Source organism: Bidens hawaiensis, unplaced genomic scaffold (assembly GCF_021521415.1).
Source record: "Bidens hawaiensis isolate Kalapana, Puna unplaced genomic scaffold, B.hawaiensis_p1.1 tig00029315_1, whole genome shotgun sequence".
NCBI classification, from domain to species: Eukaryota; Viridiplantae; Streptophyta; class Magnoliopsida; order Asterales; family Asteraceae; genus Bidens; species Bidens hawaiensis.
In genome coordinates, this window is record NW_027494842.1 from 165,165 (window position 1) to 173,133 (window position 7,969).

At 34.1% G+C, this 7,969-nt stretch overlaps 1 pseudogene; it reads right to left on the reverse strand.

Moving 5' to 3' along the window:
* Nucleotides 1–2,824: 2,824 nt before the first annotated feature.
* LOC143578628 (protein DETOXIFICATION 56 pseudogene) lies at nt 2,825–4,650 on the reverse strand (annotated as a pseudogene).
* Nucleotides 4,651–7,969: the final 3,319 nt, after the last annotated feature.

The following is a 7,969-nucleotide window of genomic DNA, read 5'->3' on the forward strand; positions in this document are numbered from 1 at the left end:
AGAGTTGGAATCGTGCTTTAATATTGAACCACATAGTTTGCAACGAGCCTTTTGATAACCTTCGTCATCCACAATCAAATCCCAATTCTTCCATATGTCTTGGTTGCGGTTATGGTTGACTACCGTAACAACCCTTGGGTCCTCCGTAACAGGAACGGGGGCAACAAAAACACTCTTCTTAGCCTTCTTGTTAGTTTTTTTGATGGGTGCCATAATAATATTTAGTTGGATGGTCGGGTAACGGAACGGGTTTGCTAAAGGAGTAGTATTTTAGTTTGTTTTTGAGTTTGGTGGTGAAATTAGTGGTGGAAAACAAGTTATATATAGGTTTGGGCATCAAAAACCGGTTCCAACGGCTATATTACCGTTGGAACCGGTTCCAACGTATCTATTGTCTCTCGAAAATCGGTTCCAACGGCTATATTACCGTTGGAACCGGTTCTAACGGCTAATTGGTGGCTAAAAAAACCGGTTCCAACGGCTATATTACCGTTGGAACCGGTTCCAACGGCTACTTTGACTTTTGTTTGACTCTTCAAAAAAAACCCGCCGGAACCGGTTTTTCCGGGTACGAGCCGAACCGGTTACAATTAAGAACCGGGTAGGAACCGGGTTGGAACTGATACTAACATACAAATATGAGAACCGGGTACGATTTTCGGGTACAAAAATACCCAAACCGGGTACTGTACCAACCGGGTTGGAACTGGAACCGGTTCCGGTTCGGTTCCACCAGTTAGGTTCCGGAACCGGTTTTTTTGTGCACGTCTACTTGTAACTTGTTTGGTCTATTAACTTCTTCAGACGGATTCATGGTCCATGGACTGATTGATATCAACTTAAAAGTTAAAATAAACAAAGTAAGCCTAACTGGATTAATATATAATTGGCCTGTTAGTTAATTAATGTTTGTGAATGGTCCGGTGGACGTATTATCTCGATTTTATTTGTAAATGGCCCAACACTTATAATCTATGATGATTTGATTTATGTCAACATTATACCATTCAATCATATTCATGAATAGCCTACAATTAGGGCTGTTCACGAGCCGAACCGAGCCGAGCGAAGGCTTGCTCGTTGCTTGGCTCGGTTCCAACCGAACCGAACCGAACGGCTGAAATTCGAACCGAGCGAAAACCGAAACGAGCCAAAATCGAATTGAGCATTTTTCGATCGAACATCGAGCGATTTCGATCATTATTTTTTTTCACTTTAAATTTTCAATAATAAACAAATTTGAAGGTTGTAAATAATATATTTTATAAATAAATTAGTAGTTTTTAGACAAACGTGTAATATATTGTAAATTTTTATTAAAAATAAGTTTGAAGTGAGATATAATGATAATGTAAACAAACTTCTAGTATTCTAAACACTTGAATAAAACAAATAAAACAATAAAGTTGACGGAATAAGAAAAATTTAAATGGGTAAAAATAATTGTAAACTTATATTTATGTGTTTTGTCTATATATTTATATATTTTTACATATATAATTATATATAAAATAAATTAAAAATATTCAAGCCAAACCGAACCGAGCAGGCCTTTGCTCGTTGCTTGGCTCGACAAATCGAGCCAAGCAGAGTGGCTCGTTTTCAATCGAGTGAAAAAACGAGCGAGCATTTTTCGAGCAATTTCCGAGCGAGCGGCGAGCGAGTTCGAGCGACAAGTGGTAAGGACGGCCATACCTACAATAATAAGTAGGAGTGGGTTCTGATTTTAGGATTTATTTGTTCAAGTTCGTATTTTGGAAACACACTATTTTTTGATGATACAAGATCCAAGCCAAATAACTGTAAAAAAAAAACAAACAAACAAAAACAAACCGCTTGATCATTGTGTGTTTTTAATCTTTTCTTTTTCCAAAACCGTCATGTTGGTAGACTCGATCATAAATTATCATGTTATAGTTTAGCATGAGTTTTGGTTAGGAAACCAACTTGTTATGTGGAGTTGATTGTCACATACTCGTCCAAACAGCTCCACGTTCTTAAATCCATAAGGATGCACGTATGATCGAGGTTCACTGTTTTTTCTTAACCTATCAAAAAAGTGACAATATCTCACAACCTATGTTGTACTGAGAAGTGTAAGTACCTTTGACACATTTTAAAACTGTTATAAAACACTTTCAAAAGATAAACACGAGTACCCGCCTCACATGTTTAGGCACATAAAATGATCCTTTTGACACCTTGACACATGATATACCATTGAGATAAATTAGGCTCATGAATCCATTTGGGACTTTGTTAGGTGAAAATAATGTGAGTTTCTTAATCTTGCTATGTTAAAAAAAGTTTGTAGTAGAAAGGTAACCATAATCAAAGCAACTTGTTTTGGTTTTTGCAAAAGCATAATTATTAGCTTTTTAAAAAGTAGAATTGGTGTTACTAATATGTACGTTTTCCTTCATAAGTTTCTTTAAAAAATCATTTCTTAGTGGGATCACTGTTTTATCATTACATTTTAAAAATGTTTTAAACCACACATATATATTATTTTAGCAAAGACCAATGAGGTCCCAACTTTAAGCATATCTAAGGTTAATGCTATCCAATTTATAGTGCACAATCTTTTCAAGTTATCTTGATATTAATATTTTAAAATTTGGTCCCATTTGATATTATTCTTTTTTTTTTTAAGATTGTGTATTTTTTCTTATTATTATAATTTAATTATTATTCTATCTCTAGTTTGAATATTATGATAATTATATACATTTATCATCATACTCTATTAGCTTTATCAGAATCTCTATAAAAAGATATTTAGTTTTTAGTTATTCAATACATGGAATATCCAATACAGTATTTCAGATATTTGAAGTTCTTTCGTTCTTTTTCTTTTGTTCTAACACGTAATGTTACTAATAAAGGCGTCACGCGCTCGATTCTTGATATTACAAGAAAAATTCAAGAAAAACACTACAATCTTTAATGTACAATCTTGATCAAAATTTGCCACGTTTTGCTCAAGTTTTGACAACATTTTCATCTTTAACCGAACCGACATCAACATCAACAGCTGCAAGCCTTTGAGCTTTATCGGCTTCTTGATCCCAACGAATCCTAGAAATAAACACTAACAACGACGTTAAACAACAAAACACACCGGCTATGAAACCTAGTAACAATCCTTGGAGTCCCATATGAACCTTAAAAGCCAAAAACACACCTAAAGGCAATGCTACTAAGTAGAATCCACCAATGTTGGCATACATACCCAACCATGGTCTAGCTGTACCCCTTACAATACCACCACAAACAGCTAAAGGAAAATTAACCACCTCTAATAAACCCATCCACAACATTGCATTTTTTGCACCTTTAACAACCCCTTTATCATGACTAAATAAATGACCCCATGTACCCCTAGCCAACACCATAACTAACCCGCCCGTTAAACCCGCGACCGACCCCACCACTAATGAAACAGACGCGGCCCGCCTAGCGGGCCCCACCTGATTCGCCCCAAGCTCATTCGAAACACGAATGGACGCACACGTGGCTAACGAAAGCATTACCCCAAAAAGCAAATAATCAAAATTCAACACGATTGCGATCACGCTAACCGCTTGCTTCGCATTCGGGAGCTTTCCCGTTAGCAAGATCAAAATCTCGTAGCACCACCATTCGAGACATGTCGTAAGGCAACACGGCCCGCAAAGCTTTAACAACCGGGCCCAATCTTCAAGCCCATGGTCCAACCACCCGCCTTCTTTCCACTTCCCACCCGCCCTAAACTCCGCCACCACCACGTACACCGCTAGCAAAACCACGGCTACAAGGTCGGTGATCCATATCGCCATCGACACCCCAGCGAACCCTCGGGTTTCGCTTAGGAAAATGTTGACCGGGACATGAATAACGACCGCTAGAGCCGAGGTGAACATTATTGGGAGTGTTATGCTTTGTGAACTTAAGTAGGACTTAAGTGGGCACAAAAATGATGTAATAATCATATCAGGAATGAGATAATACAAGTATTTCTTAGCTTCAATAGATATATCCTCTTGTTGGCCAAAATACATCAATATTTTGTCAACATTTAGCCACAAAATACAAGAAAACAATGATGTTAATAATAATAATAAAACCATCATGACTAAAGTTTTATGAAGTAGCTTAAAGTTCTTAGCTCCATAAGCTTGACCACAAATGGGCTCCATGGCACCACATAAACCATTCAAAATTGAAAAACTCGTGACATTCGCGAACATAAACCCGAGTGTCCCACTCGCTAGTGTGAGCTCACCTAGCCGGCCAAGAAACACTGTGGTTATGGCTATCTTGGCGAACCATGTCAAGTTCATTGCTACTAGTGGGAATGCAATGGCTTGTTGCACTTTTAGCTCCGATACGACTACACCGATGAGTTTTTTCGGACTCCGGTGTGGGTTATGGTTATCTTCTTCCATTTCCGGTGTGTAATTTGTTATAATCGTTAGTTTTATTCTTTTTTTCTTTTACAATGAAAGGTGGAGATAAATATATATAGAGGGGATGGTTTCTTGTTGTTAGGTGTCACATGATAACTTTTGGAAAATCAGGAAAATATCCTTTTGGCGGAGTATATTAACAATATAACTTGACTTTATGAAATAAAAAATTATCATTTCACTTTTGTTTTAATTTTAACTGTAAGTACTAAGTAATTTACACGAATCACGATAGGACACGTGTCATCAGTTACTGACGGAATAGACTACCGGTTAAACTCTCTTTTGCTGGTGATCCAAAGCGATTTATAAATTTATCCAGGTTTGCAAAATTTTCTAAATTACAAAACGAAATTGAAAACGTAAATTTTAAACATTAAATGAGAGTTATGTTTGTTTTAAATTTGGCTCTTTCGGTATGTTATCCCTTATCAAAGTGATTCATAAGAGTTTCCTAAATCTTCGATTACTTCCTCATCAGAAGTGAATTCTTTTACGTCACTTTGGAATTTCTCGCACCACTTTTATGTTTTCTAAAAAAAAAAATTATTGTGTTGCCTACGGTGCATACATGCATTAGTATGGATTTGTTGTGTCAAAATGATATTATTTTGTGTCAAAATGACCTATAGTTTTAAAATGTCGAGTTTATTTTATTAATCTTGTCTATCAAAATAGATATAATTTTTTTATAGTTATTAAATTTTGACAAATTTTGAGAAGAGAAAAAAAACATTACAAGAATAAAAGATTGTGAGATAAATGTGTAATGGTTTAACAAAAAACGATTATTACATGATGTTTTTATATTTCACTTTGACATGATTGTGATTTTAAAAAAGTTGTAAATAACGTCTTATTCACGATTATGTTACATCAAATATATACAAAACTCGCATCAAGTTTTCATGTTTTATGGTATCGTATAACACTATAACCTCTCTTGATATTTATTACAACTTTTTTCATTGTAAATTTATGAAACCATAAAATAAAAGCACTTGATTCGGGAACCATTATAGCTCATAGTCTTGGAACATTATCTTTGGCACAGTATCACAAACATTGAGTATGCAATTATGCATCATTCACATGATTTGCCTGTTGGAATAATTTAGAATTTAAACAAAAAATTGAATTCATTATCATCTTTATAGGGGTGTTCTTTGGGTTAGTTTTTTTATTTCGGGTTTCAAAGTTTTAAATCCAGACCCGAAACCCAACCCAAACTTTTCACGGTTTCTTCGAGTTTAGGTAATTCGGGTTTGGGTTTTTTCGGTTTAGGTTAATCAGGTTTCAAGTATCTTAGGGAAAAAAATTACATTGCTAAATTTAAATGTAAATAAACCAATAACAAAACAAAAATAAACGTATAAAACATTCTATAAAAGGTAAAATTCAACAAAGTTCAACAATAAGAAAAAAGATCGACATAATCGTCTTCAGTATGTCATGATTAGGGTGTTTTATAGTTGCTTTTAGTCAAAAAATTGAAACATTAATAAACAATAAACAATTGATTCATAATAGTTGGAATGAGAACCGTCAATTTGAACTAAATTCTGATAACGTTGGAGGCTAAGGCTTAACCTATTATATCTAAAAATATATATGGTTTTAAAACTAAAAGTTTATTCGGGTTGACCCGAAACCTAAAATATGGACACAAGAACCAACCGAATTACTTCGGTTCGGGTTCGGGTTAGCCTTTTCTCAGGTTCGGGTTTCTCGGGTAGGGCTAGTTCGGGTTCGAATACGAGTTTTCTCGGGTTGAGTTTCAAGTTTCGGATAAAAATGACACCCCTGTCACCTTGTGCTTGACTTAATCTCTTCGTAAACATCCAATTAAAGTAAGACAACCTAATTACTCGTATATTTAGTGGTGGGCTTAGTGCATGGTGATCGTACAAATTAAAGCTATTGGGCATATGCTTACTATATTCTTTTTTTTATCATTGATTTTTGTTTGAAACTAGAGTAAACTGTGGTTTTCATCCTTATAGTTTGTTCAAAACTGCGATTTTAGTCATATAGTTTCAAATTGCAATTTTCGTTTATGTGGTTTCATTTCACTTGCAATTAAACTCGGTCCCACTAACCCCATTAAGTCTGATTGTTAAACCCGTTATAGTTAATCTTTAGAAAAAAGATTTATATATAAGGGACATTTTTAGTACTCATCCGAGACATCCAAAATCTCGAAGATGGGTAGTCCTTGATGCAACTAAACAGCCCGTTAGGCCGTTATCATGTCTGTTAGTGAAATTAGATATTATTGTATTCTAATTATTATTTTTTAAAGGTATTCCTAATGGACACTTTGCATAAGAGTGATGTGAAATGAGTCAATTTATAAGAGGACTTTTAATCGGGGATATATTTATTAATCTTTATTAATTAAGCATCATCATTTCTAGAAAATGCATGTTTTGAAGAAAATCAATACATAAAATTGAAATGGTTAGTAGGTTTAGGGTGGACACGAGCTGAACGCATGAACAAAGCCGAGTTATGATCAACTTGACTCAAATTTTAAACGAGCGACAATCTTAGCTCGAACTCGGCTATTTTATATAGATTAAATTGATTTTCAGATTATTTAACAAGTAAGGGCAAATCTTAATTAATGAAAGTACTTTAAGATCTTTTTCGTTGTCTAGCAAAAAAAAGATGAATGCAATAATGCCCAAATAGTTTTAGCTACTTTCTTTAACCTATCAATAATGGCAATACCCACTTTGTCACATTATTAATGGCTTGCATCTTATGATATATTCTCTTAAGTTGGTATCGAATCAATGTTCAAATCTACATATGAATCATTTTGATAATATTCTTTTAGGATGAACATTCTTAAAAACACATGTTATGTTCCGCATAAATTCTTTTAACTAAATTTCACATTGATAATATGTTATATGTTATCATGATCAGTTGATACTTTGTAACATAAACGAAGTTAGGGGTGTTTCCAAAAGAATAAATCTCTTGTACTTTCATTATTTTATTTCATGATTATTCATATTTTATTTTATTTTTGTTTCATTTATACCCTAAGTATTAAAATCTGGGTATACTTTAACTTTTAATACAATGTTATGATAAGGATTTGGCCTAGTGTATTAAGGTGTTGAAAAAAGATACCTATGTGTGGACTAAAAGCAGGATAGTCGTTATGTTAAAAAAAATAAATGTTCAAGTGGTGAGAGTTAAGTCCAACAATAGACTAAAAATATGTAGATTTAAAAGTATGATTAGAGAGTTTGAGCGTTCTGGAAAATTAATCTTTTTTTTGTTCGCTTTGTCACATTGCATGGGTACACATAAATAAAAGAAAAGTTGTCATTTTGCCCGATAGACTAAAACAAAAAGACCATAATATCGTAATATGTTAGTTTTTATATCGTCCTATTATCATCAATGCACCATTTCACCAACAATTCAGTGTCAATAACGTGTCTTCAATCTTCTTCTTCATTCTACCATTCTTCACGAATCAAACTATGATTTCTTGATGGATG